The 21,154-nt window shown below is 45.0% G+C and overlaps 1 protein-coding gene across 1 annotated transcript in view; it reads left to right on the forward strand.

Annotated features, from left to right (window-relative positions):
* Positions 1-210: 210 nt before the first annotated feature.
* The window catches only part of NDRG4 (NDRG family member 4), a 518,571-nt gene continuing 497,627 nt past the window's right edge, over positions 211-21,154 (forward strand). The window contains exon 1 of the mRNA XM_049786137.1: positions 211-215. The gene's annotated coding sequence lies outside the window, so the exon portion shown is untranslated. The remainder of the gene's footprint in view (positions 216-21,154) is intronic.

Here is a 21,154-nt window from a genome sequence, read left to right on the forward strand (position 1 = left end):
CACGGTGGACCATATGGGACACCAGGATTTGAACCAACCACCTTTGGTCCTGGATCAGCTGCTTGCAAGGCAAACACCGCTGTGCTATCTCTCCGTGCCCTCCAGGCCCTATTGTTCATTTTTTTTAATTTAAAATTAAACATAAAATTTTCATACTTTTTAAAAATTATAGTCCAGCTCTCCAACAGTCTGAGGAACAGTGAACTGACCCCCTGTTTAAAAACTTTCAGGACCCCTGACTTGGACCCTTGCCTTCAACTGCTCAGCCTGCAGCAGGCCAAGACAGGATTTTAATAGCATATCACAGTATCGAATTCAAATTTCTCTAAATAAATGTGGAGCACTTATCATGTGGAAAGAATGGGAAGTATTTGCGTTAACTTTGTTTGTTTAGAGGCTACGTTCAGGGACAGATGGGGGAAACTTCTAACAATGCTGGAGTCTCACAGGCAAATCAGGATGTTAAGGATCAAAGGAGCCTTAATTCATTCTGAATGAATGGATGGAGACTGAACCAAAGTCTCATCAAACATGGAAAAGAGCCCTCATTTGTTGATCCCTGGGCCATGTCCCATATACCACAACCTGAGACTATAGAACAGAACATACTAGAAATGACCCAATCTGGAGACTTTCAGGCATGTTTCAGGACCTGAAGGAGAGCAGTCATCTGCTGTCCTGGAAAAGGTCCTTTCTTTCTTCTGAAAGTAAGAACCCTTTGGCCAGGGCTGAATCCTTACCTGCAATCCACGGCCCATGGTCTTTAAGTTCAGGAACCTTCTTGGGGAGGAGGCTTGGAGTTGAATGAGAAGAGCTTCACTGGGGGTGCTGGGGCCAGGCCAGTGACTGCTGGGGATCTCTTCCTGGCCTGTGCTGGGATATCTCTCTTCCTGTTCCCTCTGTCCCTTCCACAGGGCCCAGCTGTTAGAGTTCAGCCATACCAGGGCTGGAACCACAAACATGGCAGATTCGGCCCGACTCAGGCTGACAGAGCAGAATCTTCAAGCTGACTGGACTCTGTGCTTTGGAGTGTTCTGCTCTACTCCCCAATCCTGGTCCAGGGGTGTCTTTGGGGTAGAACAAGATGGGTGTTCAGACAAGTCAATGGCTTCAGGGACAAGCTGTCCTTCAGAATCCAGAGAAAGCCCAGGGCAGGATCCTCCTCCTCCTCCAAGGTGTCCAGCTATGTGTCCTCCACGGTCCAACAGTCTTGAGAAGAATTAGATCTTTCACAGAGGGGACATGTATGGGTGAGTGTGGAGGGAGCAAACATAAGGTGAATTAGGGGTCCCTCCTGCAAGTGGAGACAGAATCAGTCCAGGCCTAATTTTTGATTTGCACCCCTCCCCCTAGGGTCCCCACTCAGCTAATAACAACCCCCAACCAGCCACACCTAACCACAACTTAGCCACACCTAACCATGGACTCCCCTTCAAACACTTCAGGGCTCCCTCTGTTCCCCTCCAGGTCCAACCACCCTCCCTGAACCAGCCCTGTATCACTAGAGACACTTCTCAGCTCAGCAGCCAGAATGAGGATGAGAGTCAAAGTTCCCCTCCTGTTCTACCTTTCATGCTCCACAACAGGCCAGGCCCAGGCTTTACTCTGCTCCAAGGCTCCTGCTCTCCCCACACCTCCTCCGTGCAACCTAGAACTTTAGGGCCTTTGCACCAGCCGCTTCCTCCCTGTACCCTAACCCTCCTTGCCCATACATCCTCGTGACTTCCTCCCCTTCCCAGATATCTTTTTCTTGTGGGAGCACACCAAGACACTCTCATTGGAAAGGACAGACACTAACTTCTCCTTCTTTTTGTTTATCTCCTACTCTCCCACTGTTCCTTTCTGGCCTTGGCCTGTTTCCTCCTCCTACTTTCGCTATGATCTATTAGGATTTTTGCTCACAATCTGCTTTCTTTGGTGAGAAGTGGGCTGTGATGCTAAAGTCCAGGGGAACTTCTTCACCTAGTTTTTGAGAGAAACCATGAACAGTTAGACTGGAGAGGAGTGATGGGAGCTGGGTCACTTTCAGCAAAGTTTGACCCATGGTCCAGTGCTCAGGGCCATCGACTACTGCTTGGGGAGGGGGCTACACCTAGTGGTGCTCAGGGGCTCTCCAGTGCCCAGAAACAAACTTGAAGTATCACACAGGTTAATTGTGTGCTCTACCACTTGAACCACACCCCCGGCTCCTCTTTGCCTGTTTTATTTTGTACAGAGTATGGCAGGTGGAAAGGGCTTAGAAAAGAGGCCCATAGGGCCCGGAGAGATAGCACAGCGGTGTTTGCCTTGCAAGCAGCCGATCCAGGACCAAAGGTGGTTGGTTCAAATCCCGGTGTCCCATATGGTCCCCCGTGCCTGCCAGGAGCTGTTTCTGAGCAGACAGCCAGGAGTAACCCCTGAGCATCGCCGGGTGTGGCCCAAAAACCAAAAAAAAAAAAAAAAAAAAAAGAAAAGAGGCCCACAATTCCTGCTAAATATGAAAGAACAGGGGCCAGAACAATAGTACAGTGAATAGGGCACTTGTCTTGCACGCAGCCAAACAGGTTTCGATCCCTACATGGCATATAGTCAACCAGCCTCCTCTAGGAGAGATCCTGCGAACAGAGCCAGAAGCCCTGAGTATCGCCAGGTGTGACCCAAAACCAAACAAAACAGTACAAATGAGAGAACAGAGGAAATAACCAGCCTCCTTAGATGAGATGAAAAGGCCTTGGGGCATCTCCTGCTGAGATGGAGTAAGAAGACCTAGTCTTCAGGGAACTATGGCTGGTGGAAGGAGAACTCCCCACCTGTCTCTGGGGGATCCCTGCCCACTGAATCCCCTCCTTGTCAGCCATGGGGGCAGAGCTAGAGGTTGTCCTTTGCCTACCTGTGGCCTCCCCGATGCTCCAACCCAGTTGCAAGGCTTGCCAGACACTGGGCTTGAGAAATAAAAATATAAAATCGCTGATGGCTGAAGGAGCAAACCATAGCAAATGGTGATAATGGAGGCAGCTCTCTGCAGAGGTGGGAAATCTCCAGGAAGTGGAGTCACTGGCCAGGGAGGGGGCCGGTGGGCGCCCTGCACTCCCCGTGGGTGCCAGTCTGGCCTGCCCAGCCTGGCAGCTTCTCAAGGCATCTGGTTCAAGCCAGCCTGTCCTTCCCCCACTTGCTCTCTCCATCTGCATGGTAAAGAGCAAAGCAGATTATAAAGGCCCCTCCCAGGCTGGCAGCGGTACTTCCATTGTGGTGGGTCCAATTTCCTTCCCAGGCAAACACTTAGGTATTGGGTTTTGAGAAACCTGCTTATATGAACAACACCAGCTCACCTAAGACCCAGAGAAACTCTTTTCTGAGCAAAACAAGGAAATTACCTAAGCAAAGGTAAGAACCTGGGGCCAGAGAGATAGCACAGTGGGTAGGGTGTTTGCCTTAGATGCGGTCAACCTGGATTCCTTTCCTAGCATCCTGTATAGTCCCCCAAGCACCACCATGAGTGATTCCTGAGTGCAAAGCCAGGAATAAACCCTGAGCACAGCTGGATGTGGTTCCAAAGCAAAACGAGCAGAGAATATGGGAGTATCAAAGATTTTAGCTGACCGACATTTTATTGTAAGCAGGGTAGGGGTGATCTGGAATGCCCTCAGCAGAGGACAGAGCTGAAGATCAGAGAAGCTTCTTTCCCTCCCTCTTATTCTGATGCTAAGTCCAGGAGCCAGAAAAGGCCTGTGTGAAGCCACTTAAAAATACTCTGGGGGAAAAAAAAAAGGTTCTTGGAGCACCATCATCGTTAATTAAACTATAAATCAGAAGCCAATGGCCAATGTTATTAAGTCATTATTTTATATCCCCTGCCTTTGAATTGTCATTCATGGGGTGGGATGTGAGGTTTGAGTTGCTACTCAAACCAGAGCTCATTTGTACCAAATGGGGGTTCATTTGTTTTATGGTACCCTTGGGAAGGAAGAGGTGCCCTGCAGGATCGCATCAGTGCTTGAGTCATTGTTTTCTTTAGCGCAAAGCTGGATGCCAGCACAAAGCCATGGACGTGAATGGAGGAGGCCAAACGCAGAGTGAATTCAGGACTCTCGTGAAGAAGCCATAAGAATCTCACCTCTGCTCCTTATACAGATCAGGCATGCACAACTCTGCCTCCACAGACACCCTAATCTGGCCACACTGCTTTCCCCCCAGAAAGATTTCCCTGTTTCTGAGGGTCTCATACTAGGGATAGTTCCAAGCTGCCTGAAGGAAAAACAATGAAAGTTTTTACATTTGTTTTTTCCCAAATGGCCCAAATACTGTTATCACAGGGGAAAAAAATCTCGGGAATTTCAATTTTCTCAAATCAGTGATCTCAAACTTTGTTTGGTTTACAAGGTGGAAAATATTCACATCAATGGAAGTTTCGTGGGAGAATTCCTGTGATGATTTCATGTCTTCCCTCTTGTTCTGCCCTCGATGAAACATTAATCCTAGAGTCCTGCAAACCATCTCCCCTTAGATGTCAGGATGAATAACACCCTTTTGATGCATTTTTTAACGAGCAGGAAACAATAGCACCAAGAGAGCAGATGGCACAAGGATTAGCAGAGGGTTAACACTAAACTGTAGAGGTTTCCACCTGTAGCTCCATTAATCTGCGAGACAAAATCCCTGTTAACCAGCTCAAGGCAACAGCCAGGCTAGTTTCTGGGTAACTGTGATGTCGGAAGCCAGGTAAATTGTGAATAAGCATTGGGCACTAGGATGGAAGCCAGTTCCATGTACTCATCTGCTCCCTGAAGACCAGTTCAACTTGGAGAAATTACCTTGTACATAAGACATTGCAAACCTACATATGCTGGTTTACTGAGAGAAACTGTACACAGTGTGTTTGTGTGTGTGTGTGTATGTGTGTGTTTGCACATGCCATACATAAAGGCGTTTACTTGGTCTTTACTTGTGAAGTTATTTCATTTGGAGGCCATACCTGGCAGTGCTGGAGATCAGACCTAGGGCTGCCTGCATGTAAAACATGCATTCCGGCTTAGTGAGCTATCTCCCTGCCTGTTTCATGGAATTATTTTATTTTTGAAATTTTTATTCAATTTAAAAAATTTATTAGGCTTACAATACTATAAATAATGGTTTCCCGTGAATGTAATTCCAATACACATCCATCAACGTCTACCTGCCCTCCCTCTCACCAGCTCACCAACTAAACTCTGTGGTCATTTCCCCCATTTTGTTGCCTTTGAATCTTTATTGCTTCCTCTCTGTATATCTTTAAATCTTAGTTGGAAATAGATAATTCTGTACCTATCCCTTCCCTTCTTACTGTATTCTCTCAGCATGATATCCTCAAGTCTTATTCATCTCATAGAATTATTTAAAAAACTCTCTAATGTGCTTGGAGGGTAAAATGTAGCTTTTCTCCAAAAATTAGAAAGCTGGTATCTATCTATCTATCTATCTATCTATCTATCTATCTATCTATCTATCTATCTATCTATCTATATTGGGGGGGCACATCAGCCAGTGCTCAGGAATGACTCCTGGCTCTGGACTTGGGAATTATTTACTCCTGGTGGGGCTCAGGAGACCGTATGGGATGCTGGGGTTGAACCTGAGGTGGCCACATGCAAGGCAAATAAATGCCCTACCTGCTGTACTATTACTCCAGCCTTGAAAGCTGGTAGCTTTTCAGTCAGCTTTTAAACCAAACTTACTTAGCCTATGGCCCCTTTTCAGAACTAAGTAATTAAATAAATTCACCATACCCCGAAATCTACTTCCTTCAAATCAGCAAACAGCAACCCCTGCTCAGTTGCAACTGAGGCTTTGTTTGTCCCTTCTGAATCACCATTTAGGAAAATTCTGTTTTTAACTTTCTATCTCTGAGTCACCTGGCGGGAGAACTCTGATGCCTGAGAGGAGGACCATATGTGGAGGTGCTTGAGAGCAGAGTTCAGCGTTTGTTTATCACATGTTCTATGAGTCAAAGGGTCTTTATAGTTTGCTTTTCTGAGCACTCAAACCTTTTTTATTTATTTATTTTTTTTTTGGTTTTTGGGTCACACCTGGCAGCACTCAGGGGTTACTCTTGGCTCTATGCTCAGAAATCTCTTCTGGCAGACTCGGGGGACCATATGGGATGCTGGGGTTCGAACCACCATCCTTCTACATGCAAGACAGATGCCCTACCTTCATGCTATCTCTCTGCCCCCCCTTTTATTTATTTTGTTTTGGCTTTTTGGTTTTGGGGCCACACTGGTGGTGCTGAGGGCTACTTACTTCAGCTCTGTGATCAGCGTTCAGTCCTGGTTCTGGGGTTTTGGAGAGCAAACTCAGGCCTTCTGTATATAAAGCATGTGCTCAGTTCTTTGAGGTATCTCCCCAGTCCTTGGAGCATTTATTTCCTCAGGGAAATTGTATGAAGAAGACCTGTGTTCCTATTTTCCTTGAATACTCATGAAAAGCTCAAGCAGAAAGCTGTGGAGACCCCAGGCAGCCCGAGGTGTGTGCATTCAAGCCTTTCCATTAGATTAGTCTTTGTCTCTGGTGAGATTTAAGGAGGGGACACTGCAAAGTCCACTGCAAAGTCCATCTGTGGGGTGTTTTGACAGCACATTTTTAGCCCAGAAATGCCTGTTTGGGAGCATTCTTTGCTGTCTCTTCTATGCTTTCCACTCCTCTGGTTTTTGTTTATTTATTTCGGGGCCACACCTGACTCTGTTCAGGAGTTACTACTGACTCTGCACTCAGGAATAACTCCTGATGGTGGTCTGAGGACCATATGGGATGTCAGAAATCGAATCCTGGTCAGCTGCAGGCACGGTAAGAGCCCTACTACTGAACTATCACATCAGATTCCTCCACTTTTCTGTTTTCTGGTTCTATTCAGAAGATTTGGGGTTTGTTTTCAGTGTCCCTGATTTGATTGGTTATACTTTCTTATACTATTCTTCTTTTTCTTCCAACTTTTTTTTCTTTTCTTTTGGCTTTTGGTCTTTTGGTCACACCTGGCAGTACTCAGGGGTTACTCCTGGCTCTGTACTCAGACATTGCTCTTGGCTGGCTCAGAGTGACCATATGGGATGCCAGGATTCAAACCACTGTCTGTCTTGAGTTGGCTGTGTGCAAAGCAAACTCCCTACCACTATCTCTCCAGCCCTCCTTCCAACTTCTGAGAAATTTCCCGTTTTATTATTTTTATCCCTTAAGTTTTGCTTTCCCATTATATAATAATATTATATAATAATCTCACCCATCCCACCCAGAGATTTTTTTTTCTGGAGTTTTCTTTTGGTTTTGGGATTTGGAGTCACACCTGATGGTACTCTAGGCTCCTCCTGCTCCTCCTGCCTTCTATCTGTGCTCAGAGAACTATGCAGTGCTGGGGGAAAATCCCAGAACCCCTTCAATGCAAATCATGAGTCCTAGCCCTTTGTGCCATCTTCCTCTTTCGTTTCTTATTTTCAGACTATAACGATTTACTTGCATTTCAAGAGCACAGCTACTTCGCATCTTTCTGGAACTGTGAATGCTTTTCTTTTCAGCATTTTCCAATACAGTGTTTCCCAACTACCAACCAGCAGGGATTTGGGGGTGTGGGTCTGACCCAGAGCAGGGAGCTGGGAAGAGATGTTTTCTGTGGTTTACTCAAGGATGGTAGATTTCTACCAGGGGAGTGAAAGGACCCTGAATTGTTTTTTCTAAAAAGGGGAGGGTAGGCCGAATGAGTCTGAGAGCAAAACTCTGCTTTAGATTAGTTTTTCTCTCTGTGATATTTAGGTAGGAGGCACTGCAAAGCCCACTGGAAACTGCTTATAGTGTAGACAGTTCACAGAAATCACTGCATTGCAGTAGAGCGAGGTGGGGGGCTCTGACCTTTCATTGGGCCATTCGCCTCCCTTGAGCTGGTCATTTCCTCAGAAGAGACCCGCCCCCTTGTCCTCTCACAGATCCACATCTCTGCCAATATTCTGAGACCTCAGTAGAGAAGGGAGTGGAGGGCTCACTGCTCTGAGTCAGAGTTTCTCTGTCTCTGTATAGGCTTCGTTGCCTTCTCATCACCTCTGTGGGGCCAGGTATTTCTAAATCCAGGTTCTTGACAGCTTTAGTCTGTCATGCTTTCCTTTTCCAGTGTCCTCATCCTGGCAGGTTTGGCCTTTGAAATCCTTCACGGCCATTCACTTGGGTTCAGCAAGGGGTGAACCAGTCATAGGCTCAACCAGAAGGCTTAACCAGAAGTTCTGCATACTTGTGTTTCACTGCAAGATACTTAACTCAAAGCACATTTACATTTGAAGCAATAGTGGTTTCCTAAGCTCAATACTCCGAACAGGGGAAAGAAAAAGAACCTAGAGGTGAAGAGAGCTCACTTCCAACTTGGAATAAGGAAATAACTAAACCTTGATGGAAAGTTAGATTTCCAGAAAAATTGTCTCTTTTTTAAATTTTTTGCTAAGAGGAGTTGAACTCACTTCCAGATGTACTTAAGGATTTCTCCTGGCTCTGTGCTCAGATATCACTTCTTACAGTGCTCAAGAGTGGCCAAGATGGGCCAGAGCATTGGTGCAGCAGTAGGGTGTTTGCCTTGCATGCAGCTAACCCAGGATGGACCACAGTTCAATTCCCCGATGTCCCATATGCTCTCTTGAGCCAGAAGCGATTTTTGCTCACAGAACCAGAAGTGGCCCCTGAGTATCACTGGGTGTGGCCCCAAAAAACCAAAACAAAACAAAACAAAAAGAGTTGCCTAGGATTGAACCTGGATCAGCATCAGGCAAAGCAAGTGCCTTACTGCTAAACTATCTTTCTGGTACAGCAACTGCAATTTTTCATTGTAGAATATTTGTTAAGAATGGGGCCAGTGAGGTGGTGCTAGAGGTAAGGTGTCTGCCTTGCAAGCGCTAGCCAAGGAAGGACCGCGGTTCAATCCCCCAGCATCCCATATGGTCCCCCCAAGCCAGGGGCAATTTCTGAGCGCTTAGCCAGGAGTAACCCCTGAGCATCAAACGGGTGTGGCCAAAAAACCAAAAAAAATTTTTTTTGTTAAGAATGGCTGGAACAGATTTGTAGTAAGGAACTAAAGTATACCAATGATGCTATAGTATAGATAAAAAAAATACAAATGTAGGGGCTGGAGTCATAATACAGCAGGTTCAGTGCTTGCCTTGCACACAGCTGACTTGAGTTCAATCCTCAGTATCCCATATGGTCCCCCAAGGCTACCAGGATTAATTCCTGAGTGCAGAGCCAGGAATAATCCCTGAGCACCAACAAGTATGGGACCCCAGGATAAAAAGTAAATATAAAGAAAGAAAGTAATGAGACTGGAGCCATAGCACAGCAGGTAGGGCATTTGCCTTGCACAGGGCCAATATGGGTACAACCCCGGCATCCCATATGGTCCCCTGAGCCTAAAATTGTTTTAAAATTTATGGTTTCTTTTTATTAACATTTGGGAGGGTTTGGGCCACACCCAGGGACACTTAGGGTGGCACTCCTGCTCTGTCCTCAGAAATTACAAAGAAATCATAAATTTTAAAAAAAGAAAATAAGGGCCCGGAGAGATAGCACAGCGGCGTTTGCCTTGCAAGCAGCCGATGCAGGACCAAAGGTGGTTGGTTCGAATCCCGGTGTCCCATATGGTCCCCCGTGCCTGCCAGGAGCTATTTCTGAGCAGACAGCCAGGAATAACCCCTGAGCACTGCCGGGTATGGCCCAAAAACCAAAAAAAAAAAAAAAAAAAAAAGAAAAGAAAAAATTTTCTTATATAGAAAAACTGCACAAAGAAATAGAATTTAAAAGTTCACTAGATAGGGATCAGAGAGATAGCACAGAGGTAGTGCATTTGCCTTGCATGCTGAAGGACTGTGGGTTGAATCCTGGCATCCCATGTGGTCCCCTGAGCCTGCCAGGAGCGATTTCTGAGTGTAGAGCCAGGAGTAATCCCTGAGCACTGCCGGGTGTGACCCAAAAACCAAAAACTTAAAAAAAATTCACTAGCATACTAAAAAATATGAAAATAGCATACTAAAAATATTCAAACAACCTAAAAAGAAAAAGGAAGCTAGGAAGAACAAATATATAATTTAAAATATGGAAAGGAAGAAAGAGAAAACAAAACTTAAAATGTAAAAAAAAAAAACAACTTAAAATGTAGTGGACTAAATTCAAATATTAAAAAAAATTATTACTTAACTTTTTTTTTTTTTTTTGGTTTTTTGGTCACACCTGGCAGCACTCAGGGGTGACTCCTGGCTCTAAGCTGAGAAATTGCTCCTGGCAGGCTCGGGGGACCATATGGGATGCCGGGATTCGAATCACCGTCCTTCTGCATGCAAGGCAAACACCTTACCTCCATGCTATCTCTCTAGCCCCTATTTAACATTTTTATTATAACACTCTGGCTTTACCATGTTGTTCAAAGTACAGTCATTTCAGGGCCAGAGCAATAGCATAGCGGTAAGGCATTTGCCCTGCACTCAGCCAACACAGGAGGATCCCAGTTCAAATCCCAGCATCCCATATGGTTCCCTGCACCTACCAGGAGCAACTTCTGAGCACAGATCTAGGAGTAACTCCTGAATGTGGGGCCAGGTGTGACCCAAAAAACAAACAAACAGGGCCCGGAGAGATAGCACAACGGTGTTTGCCTTGCAAGCAGCCGATCCAGGACCAAAGGTGGTTGGTTCGAATCCCGGTGTCCCATATGGTCCCCGTGCCTGCCAGGAGCTATTTCTGAGCAGACAGCCAGGAGTAACCCCTGAGCACCACCGGGTGTGGCCCAAAAACCAAAAAAGCAAACAAACAAACAAACAACAAACAAAAAGTATTGTCATTTTAGGCATTAAATTTTAAAATACCAATTCCACCATCAGTGTGACCTTTCCTTCACATGTGTCCCCAATTTCCTACCCACCAACTTAGCCTACCTCCTTGCAGGCACAAATTACTTCACATTACTTGTTACAACATAAAGGAAAATAGAATGATCAAAACTTAGATCAATGAAGGTCAATTTAAAATGATTGTTATATCTCTCCATGATGTTACTAAAGTCAGTATCTAAGTATTTACGAGGCCGTGGTTGGTGTTAGTTGAGTCTTCTGTGTTACTGTTTAGGCTCACTAAGTTTGGTAGATGACTTGGCAGATTACTAGATAATTTTCCCATGGATTTCTTGTGATGCTACAGGGCTGACATTTCTATGAAATTTTGAGGTATCCAGTGTCCATAGGTCTGAATTAAATATGGTAGCAATTTGAAATGATTAAATTGCAGAGCTGGACCGTGTCTGTCAGTGGGTACAGGACATGACGGTGGGCTGCTATGGTCCATGCAGAAAGGTGAATTTGACCCAAACATTCTGAAAATATCCCAGGGTCATCAATCCAGACTTGGGAAAATTCAACCACATTTTCTTTTGGAGCTCAGTAAGGAGTTGATTTGTTTTTCTGCCTGGAAGATGTCGGTTGTCTTCAAACATCTTAATATTAAACTAAATGCAAATAGTCTAAACACAACAATTGAAAGACACATTGTTCAATGGATTGAAATAAAACCAAGTTATATGCTGTCAATAAGAAAGCCTCATATTACAGCAGGGTGAATTAAAAGTAGAAAGATAGGTAAAATGGATAGTGCTCAGGAACTGATGTGACTATATTAGAACCAGATAAAATAAATCTCAGAGTAAGGAAAATCATTAGGAATAAAGAGGGAGGCCTAAGCAATAGTACAGTGGATAGGGCACTTGCCTTGTATACATCTAACCTGGGTTTAATCCCCAGCATCTCATATGGTTTCTCGATCCCACCAGGAATGATCCAGGAGTAATCCCTGAACACCACTGGGCATGGCTTAAAAAAAAAAAAAGAAGGAGATTGCCTAAATGAGAGCTGATGCAAGTCAGCAGATAAGATGTAATAATACTCTCTTTTCTCCCAAAATGTCTGCCATAGAGGCTGGGGGCAAGGGATCTGGGGTAAGGGGGAAGTGAACAGGAGAGAAATAGGGAATATTGGTGGTAGGAAATGAACACTGGTGAAGGGATGGGTATCTGAACATTATATGACTAAAACTTTAACTACTAACAGCTTTTTAACTCTATATATCGCGGTGATTTAACAAAAAATATTATTTTGGGGCCAGAGAGATAGCATGGAGGTAAGGCATTTGCTTTGCATGTAGAAGAACGGTGGTTTGAATCCCAGCATCCCATTTGTCCCCCGAGCCTGCCAGGAGCAATTTCTGAGCATAGAGCCAGGAGTAACCCCTGAGCGCTGCCGGGTGTGACCCAAAATAACCCAATAAATAAATAAATAAATAAATATCATTTTTAAAAGACTGAAATACAATGTATATATAATATTTAACATATATAAAGTATATACAACTAAAATAGAACTTCAAAAATCTATGCAGTGGGGCCAGCGAGGTGGCGCTAGAGGTAAGGTGTCTGCCTTGCAAGCACTAGCCAAGGAAGGACTACGGTTCGATCCCCCAGCATCCCATATGCTCCCCCCAAGCCAGGGGCAATTTCTGAGCGCTTAGCCAGGAGTAACCCCTGAGCATCAAACGGGTGTGGCCAAAAAACAAACAAACAAAAAAAAATCTATGCAGCTAAATTGATCAGTCTCAAAGAAGAATTGGGCAAATGCACAATTATAATTAAAGATTTCAACATACCTCTTTCAGTAATTGAGACAAAAAGGCAATAAAAATCATCAAGGATATTTCAAAAAAGCAGCATTATAAATGAACTGTATTTAACTTGCATTTATGGAATTGTATTTTTAACTTTTGTTTTTTGTAAGGAGACCTTTATTATTTCAATTTTTACTTAGGCACTGTAATTTATAACTCTGTTAGTAATAAAGCTTTAGGCATACTCTGTTCCAGCTCTACACCTATCATGAGAATGCCAGCATCCCTCCACCAGTTTTAATTTCTAAAAATTTAGGGGCAGGAAAGGTAGTACAGCTGGTTAAAGTACTTGCTATACACACAGAACACCAAGATTTGATCCATGGCATCCCATATAGTGCTCTCCATGAGTGATCACTGAGTGCAGAGCCAGGCATAACACTTGAGCACCACTGGGTGTAAACCTGCCCAAAAAACAAAGAAGAACTATAATAGGGGTCGGAGAGATAATACAGAGGTAAGGCATTTGCCTTGCATGCAGAAGAATGGTGGTTCCAATCCCGGCATCCCATGTGGTCCCCTGAGCCTGCCAGGAGTGATTTCTGAGTGTAGTCAGGAGTAATCCCTGAGCGCTGCCAGGTGTAACCCCAAAACAAAACAAAACAAAACAAAAAACAAACAAACAAAGAACTATAATAAAGAGTGAATTAAAATATAGATTCCCAGGGGCCAGAGAGATAACACAGTGGTAAGGCCTTTGCCTTAGACACAGAAGGATGGTGGTTCGAATCCTAGCATCCAATATGGTCCCCCGAGCCTGCCAGGAGCGATTTCTGAGCGTGGAGCCAGGAGTAACCCCTGAGTGCTGCGGGGTGTGACCCAAAAAACAAAAACCAAAAAAAAAAAAAAAAAAAACCAAAACCTAACAAAAAAAAATACATAGATCCCCAGAGATGTGAAAGGGATAAGAAAAATACATAAATAATCCTACACACTATGGTTGACCATTTAGAAGGGAGGGAGCGATTCCTTAAGTCATTAGCAAAGTCACATAAAAAAGCTAGATAGACTCAGTAGTCTTGTAGCTGTTAAAATAAATTGATTTCATATCAATTCCTTTCACTAGAGGAAGCACTACCTGGATTCTATATGAATCCTACCAAACATTTACAAAAGAGATGATCGTCCTTCACAATTACCCCCAGAAATGAGCTGAGATATTTCCCACCTCCTTTTAGGTCAATATAGCCAATCCTGGTGTGCTTGACACCTTGCTAGTGGAAATGCCAGTAGCTGACCAGGTAGCACAAAGTCCATCTGCTAAAAGTAAATGAAAACTTCTATTGCAGGGAGAGTGATTTCAGGTTGTTCTCAAGGTGCTCTTTCCACAAGAGATGTTCTCACTTTCTAACTATAGCCAACATCACCAGGAAAGTGTGTTCTTGAAGGTCCAGTGTCCCTGACTGTAAGGGCCAGTCCTTCCTCTTGGGAAAGCCTCTTCTGGTACTGGAAACTTGCTTCAGGCTCCCCTGATCCAGCCTGTTCTGCTAAGACTGTCTCCTTTCTCCTTCCAGAATCTAGGATCTATCACACAAATTCCCTTTTCACTCCTTTCAAGAGTCGTGGGAAATTCATTTTCATTTATTCACAGAACCTGACTGCCCAACCCCAAAGCCTATCACTAATGCTTCTGCAGTAGCAGCTAAAGTGAGTTCCTATGTTGTTTTGTTTTTCCTGTATGTTTCCTGCCTGCCTGCCTTCCACACTTCTGTAAAAAGTTATAGCTTCATTGAAACTCTCAGCACCCACCAGCCAGCCCTTCCTGCCTTCCCCAGGCTTTCTGCTCCTGAGTTAATAAAATACCATTTGCCTCTTACTAATTGCTCATTTGCAAGCAGTCCTTTATTTGATTCTTTCTTCCCTGATCAAATTTCAGTGAAGATGCAAAACTGATTTCGCACAGCAGAGTTAATTTCTTTGCACATAGAATGCATAGAAGAGTATTCTTGGGAATAGACTTTGGCTTTCTGACAAAAATGAAAAGGGACTTTCACCAACATTCATAGAGGTTTTTTATGTTTTGTTTTGTCTTTGGGGGGATCACACCCGGCAGCACTCAGGGGCTCCTCCTATGGGGTTCCTCAGGGGTTCTGAGCTCTATGCTCAGAAATCGCTCCTGGCAGGCTCGGGGGACCATATGGGATACTGGGATTCGAACCACCATCCTTGTGCATGCAAGACAAACACCCTATCACCATGCTATCTCTCCGGCCCCGGCATTCATAGAGTTTTTGTTTGTTTGGTTGGTTTTTGGTTTTTGGGTCACACCCGGCAGTGCTCAGGGGTTACTCCTGGCTCTACACTCAGAAACAGCTCCTGGAAGGCTCGGGGGACCATATGGGATGCTGGGATTCAAACCACCATCCTCCTGCATGCAAGGCAAATGCCTTACCTTCATGCTATCTCTCCAGCCCCATTCATAGAGTTTTAATACACATCACCATAGACACACTTTTCATTTCAGGAAAGAGTTCAACCTTTTTTTATTCTGGGTAAGTCAGGAGTTAGATTTCCTTAAAGAATTTCCTAAATTCCTTAGATTTCCTTTAAGAGTTACATTGCCCCAAAATTGGTCACCCTAGAAGTTTACCCAGGGGCCACAAATATAAAATTAGCCTGATCCCAAAGAGGAGAGATAAACCTTTCCATGGACATCTCCACTATGACATTTCTTTTTCCACACAACCAAACACACAGATGTTCACAAATTCTTACTCTGCTGGAACATTTTCCCTGCTTCTTCTTCCACCATTAAGGAAAGACTGTTTTTTGCCATCACTTTTCCAAAAGTTTCTTTGAAGCAGTTAAAGCAGCATGAATGGTTTTAGCTGGGAGTAAAACGTGTCTTATTTAAGGGATCCTTAATAATAGCTATTTTCATCAAACTCTCCAAAACTCCACCACAGGGCTGTGGAGCTGCCATAAACCCCAAGATTAAATTGTCTACACTGCCTTTCAAATTTCCCACCCACTTACCCTCCTCCCAACCTCCCGAAATTACAAAGGGAGCCAAAGGAAACTAGAAATGCTGAAGGATCTATTTAATTTTCATATTCCTTAGGAAAGTAAAGTAATTAAAAGCAGGGTGAGGGCCAAAGCAATAGTACAGCTTAGGAGGGTGTTTGCCTAGTATGTGGCTGACGCAGGTTCAATCCCCAATATCCCACATGGTCCCTCAAGCTCGCAAGAAGTAATTCCTGAGTTCAGAGTCAAGAGTAACCCCTGGGCATTGCCAGAAGAGGCTCAAAACAAAACAAAACAAAACAAAAATCAGCTAAGGTGACCTGTGAATACTGCCAAGGGAAACTTGTCAGGGCAGAGTCGAACTTGGAAATTAAAGACCTGATCAAATGAGCACCTCTTGTCAGGACAGTCAGTTTATCAGTCTTGGCTCTCTCTTCCACCTTCCCTCGAATTCCATCCCTTTTATCATGACTTTGTCCAGCTCAGTCATCAGATATGATTGGTCAGGGTGAAAGACCACTGGCAGTTCCCCAGGAAACAGCAGACAGCAGAGCAGGAAGAAGTGGGGGTCAAGCAACCAGCTTTCCTGAAATACTCATGGCAGGGTTCACTTGATCCCCAGCAACAGGGGGAAGATGATGTCATATGATGGGATGAACCTTCTCTCCAGGTGAAGTGAGGAATCTGTTCACATGCCATCCAAGAGTTCAATAATAGTACTGAGGAGCTCTGGTGCCATTCCTGGCGGGAGGGACTCACTCATGCCACCTGTCATCTATGCCAATGGGCTCTATCACTGTTTCTTCTATAGTCCTTCCGGTCCTGCAGCTCAGTGGTAACCTTCCCCTGGAGGCCTCCCTATGCACCTGTCTGGACACATGGACAGAGAAACACCCTCTTGGCTAAGTGCACTCTCTTCTTTTGCACTAGGGAGCACCAAAACTCCCTATAAACCAGCGTCAAGTCCCCATAATACAAAAGCACAGAGTGAGTCTCTGGGGGATGCAGAGGGGTATCAGGGTGAGAGTCAAACTGTGTTGTCCTGGCAAGAAAGAAGCAAAGGATCAGAGACAAAATGTGAAAAATAGCAGCTGATGGGATGTTCTTCAAAAACAGCAGCTTAGAGGATCTTTCATTTATTGAAGGCCCCTCCCCACCATGATGTGTTAGGGGACTATGCAGTTGGGAACAGAGGTTAGAAACTGGGACTCCTGGGCCCGGAGAGATAGTACAGTGGCAGCGTTTGCCTTGCAAGCAGACGATCCAGGACCAAAGGTGGTTGGTTCAAATCCCGGTGTCCCACATTGTCCCCCATGCCTGCCAGGAGCTATTTCTGAGCAGACAGCCAGGAGTAACCCCTGAGCACTGCCGGGTGTGGCCCAAAAACCAAAAAAAAAAAGAAAAGAAAAGAAAAGAAACTGGGACTTCTGCATGCAAAGCCCGTGTTCCAGTCCCATACATGGTCTCCTTGGCTTTAATGACCATTTAGAGAAAAAAAAAACAGAAGGGGGAAATGACGAGGGACTGGGCTGTTTGATTTGCTACCAAATGCTCTTGAGTGAGACCCCAATTGCATCCCAATTGTTTGGGACCCACTACACTGCACATAATTTCCCACCAAACTGCAGCAGAAGCTGTGTGTGTGTGTGTGTGTGTGTGTGTGTGAGCACAAAGTCTGGAAGTGTTGAATTTCTTGCAAACACTGCCAGGAAAGAGCAAATATGTACATAAGAGCCTCGCTCACTGTATAACAGCATCCACTGAGAGACGACAGGGGGTTGGAAAGAAAGTGAGTTTGAACAGATATTCCAGGGAACACCTCTTAAATACATTGTCAAGAATTCAAATCCCAGGCTGGATCAATAGCACAGAAGTAGGGCAATTGCCTTGCATGCAGCCAATGTGGGACGGATCTGGGTTCGATTTCTGAAATGCCATAGGGTATCCCCGAGCCTGCTAGGAGTGATTTCTGAGAGCAGAGCCAAGAGTAACTCCTGAGTGCCACCAGGTGTGACACAAAAACAAAAACAAAAATTTTCAAATCCCTACATGTACTGAGTATGGCAGTCCTACGGCAGTCCCACCAATCCCAAGACTGTGGGCAATTTCAGGCTGCAGAATAGACAGATGTTTATAAGCACCACAAAAAAGAGTGTAAACCTTGACATCTGGTACAGCTGGAAGATGTGTAGGTTCCTGAAAACACAAGCTTTGTTGAGCAGCACAGCCATAACTTGTGTCTCTTTTGCTATGTGTGACCCCTGTGAACATATGCTAAAGCCTAGAGGGCTACAAAGCTCAGTGGCATCACGAATGAGTTTGCAAATCCGGCAACCCCCCAGAGTGCCAAAGCTACAAATATGGGTACACACAGAGAGGCCAGTACCTAAGGGGGTCCTTGGTCATCACAATAGCATTGACAGTGGCAGGAAAAAGGGTGGGGGAGGTGATGAAATAAACACATATGCTTTAAAGTTTTTAGTTTGTTTGGGAGCCACACCTGGTGGTGTGTACCTGGTGGTACCTGTTGGTACTTAAAGTTACTCCTGGCTCTGTTTACTCCAGAAATCTCTCCTGGTGGTAGGCATTGGTTGTATGAAATGCCTGGAATGGAACCCAGGGTGGCTGCATGTAAGATAAACACATTCCTCACTGTACTGTCTCTCTCTCTGGCCCCAAGCTTCAGAGAAATCACATCCTCGGCCCCCATCGATAGAGGCACAGCTGTCTTGTTGGCACAATGATAAGAAATGGGAAGCTTGATGGGAAAGGGAAGAGGAGGGCAAGGAGGCACAGATGGGCATCTTTCTTCTTGGACCTAAACAGTTTAGAATGAGGGACTGGGGAGAGGCTTGTGATCCGTCTAAAGTGGAGAAGGGAGTGGGCTATTGGGGCTGCACCTTGACTTGGAATGCCAATGCATGGACTTTTAAAATCAATTTTAAAGCATGTATATATGTATATATAAGTATATGTATGTAAGTATATATATAATTACCACCCCATAAGTTTATGTGACCACACCAATAATCCCAACAAACACCACCAAAAGTGGGTGGATGAAAGGGGAATAAATAATGATAATAATAATAATATATTTGAAGGTGTTATCCATATCATATGTTCATCTATTAAACCTTCTCTGCAATGCCCCACCCCAGTGATCCAGTACCAGGAGTCAGAACCACCCTCCAGATGACAACCTCAGGGCCGGACAGCAGGGAGGGAGCTTGCCTTACACGCAGTGACCTGGCCTTGATCCCCAGCATACCATATGGTTCCTTGTGTATCACTAAGAGTGATTTCTGAGTGCAGACTCAGAAGTAATGTCAAAGCATCACCAGCTGTGGCCCCAAGCAGAACTAGACAAAATTTAAAAAAAGAACAGATGACAGTCTCAATGGAAAATTTTCAAGACTGCCAGCATCACCCTAAATTCTTTCCATACCCCTGTGACACCTCACTCTTGGGGGCCTATTCCATGTAGCCTCCATGTAGCTGTCCACAGGCACCTTCTAAAAAGTGAATCTGTTCAGGCCAATCTTTTTTGTTTGTTTTGTTTTGGGGCCACACCCGGCGGTGCTCAGGGGTTACTCCTGGCTGTCTGCTCAGAAATAGCTCCTGGCAGGCACGGGGGACCATATGGGACACCGGGATTTGAACCAACCACCAGTTTCTTTTCTTTTCTTTTCTTTTCTTTTTTTTTTTGGTTTTTGGGCCACACCCGGCAGTGCTCAGGGGTTACTCCTGGCTGTCTGCTCAGAAATAGCTCCTGGCAGGCACGGGGGACCATATGGGACATCGGGGTTCAGGATTCGAACCAACCACCTTTGGTCCTGGATGGGCTGCTTTGAACCAACCACCTTTGGTCCTGGATGGGCTGCTTGCAAGGCAAACACTGCTGTGCTATCTCTCCAGGCCCCTCAGGCCAATATTTGAGCCACCCTCCTTCCTGTCTGGGCCACTGTCTGTAGGGTAAAGGGCAAATTCTCCTGTGACACCGGGGATCCTTACCTTCCCTCTCCACTTCCACTTTGCCCTTTGGATACCAACCATCACCTCTATTTGCCTCTCTGACCCTGTTATCCATGCCTGGGAGGATCTTCAGTGTCCTGTTACCATTCATAGGAGTTCCTCAAAATCTTTCCTGCAAAATGCCTCAGGTAAGGGTTGGAGAGACAGTACAATGAGTTGGGCATTTTTGCATGTGGCCAATCTGGATTCAATTCTCTGTTATCACATAACAAGGAGTGAGCCCTGAACACAGAGTCAGAAGTAAACCCTGAGATCAGATATAGTCCAAAAAACAGAAAGCAAACCAACAAAAAACAAAATCCAACCCTTTGTACCGCTGCTGGTGGCCAATTCCACAAGGTGACCAGGGGCTTATAGAATATAAGTAGTAATAGTAATCCATTCCAGCTTCTTCTCTGGTCTCGTTTCTTTGATTTAGGGTGTGATTTCCCACCCCCACCTCTAATTTTTGTATTTTCTACAATAATGTGAGTTCCTAGGATCCTCATATATTTCTTATTCCCAGAGATTAACTAGCTTTGCTCAAAGAAACAGTAAACCTGTGTTCTTTTTTTTATTTTTATTTTTATTTATTTTTTTGGTCACACCTGGCTGCGCTCAGGGGTTCCTCCTGGCTCTAGGCTCAGAAATCGCCCATGGCAGGCACAGGGGACCATATGGGATGCCAGGATTCGAACCACTGTCCTTCTGCATGCAAGGCAAATGCTTTACCTCCATGCTATCTCTTCGGGCCCTAAACCTGTGTTCTTGGGGCTGAAGTGATAGCATAGTGGGTAGGGTGTTTGCCTTGCACGTGGCCGACCCTGGTTTAATTCAGACATCCCATATAGTTTCCTAAGCAGTGCCAGGAATAACCCCTGAGCACAGAGTCAGGAGTAACCCCTGAGCCTGCTGGGTGTACACCCTCCCAAAAGGAAACCAGTGAGTCTGTGGCTCCCTGCAGTTGCGATCCTGCCCTACTGCAGAACAAATCTGAGCTCTGTTCCTTTCATTGCTCCCATTGCTCCAAGTTCTTCCCTGGTGGAAGTCGTCACACTAGGAGCTGTCAGCTACAGGGGAAAGAAAAAAGTAGGAGGAAGAAGGAGGAAAGGAGACTAGAGGTCTGTGGGTATGTGACAAATCACTTATTTTCACTAAGTTTCTATTTCCTCATTTGTAAAACAAAAGTGCTACTGATGTGTTTTGGAGGAATCTTCCTTCCAGTTCTCAGATTCCAGTACACTGGGCCCCAGATCCAGGGCAAGTTTCCCTGACACTTGGCAGATGTCACGGGAGTCTTAGCGCCATCTAGTGACAACAGGCGCAGTAGCAGCGGGGGAGCGTTCCACGCTCATTTCTATTAGGAGACAAGTGGAAATGACATCAAAGTTCAGTGAAGTTCAGCCTAGAGACTCAATTCCAGGGACCTTGAGTCCTTAGTCCTGTGATGGAATAACTAATGCAGCCTGAAACTTGAGAAGGGCAACAAAACAACCCT

The sequence above is a fragment of the Suncus etruscus genome, chromosome 14, assembly GCF_024139225.1.
Source record: "Suncus etruscus isolate mSunEtr1 chromosome 14, mSunEtr1.pri.cur, whole genome shotgun sequence".
Classification (NCBI taxonomy): Eukaryota; Metazoa; Chordata; class Mammalia; order Eulipotyphla; family Soricidae; genus Suncus; species Suncus etruscus.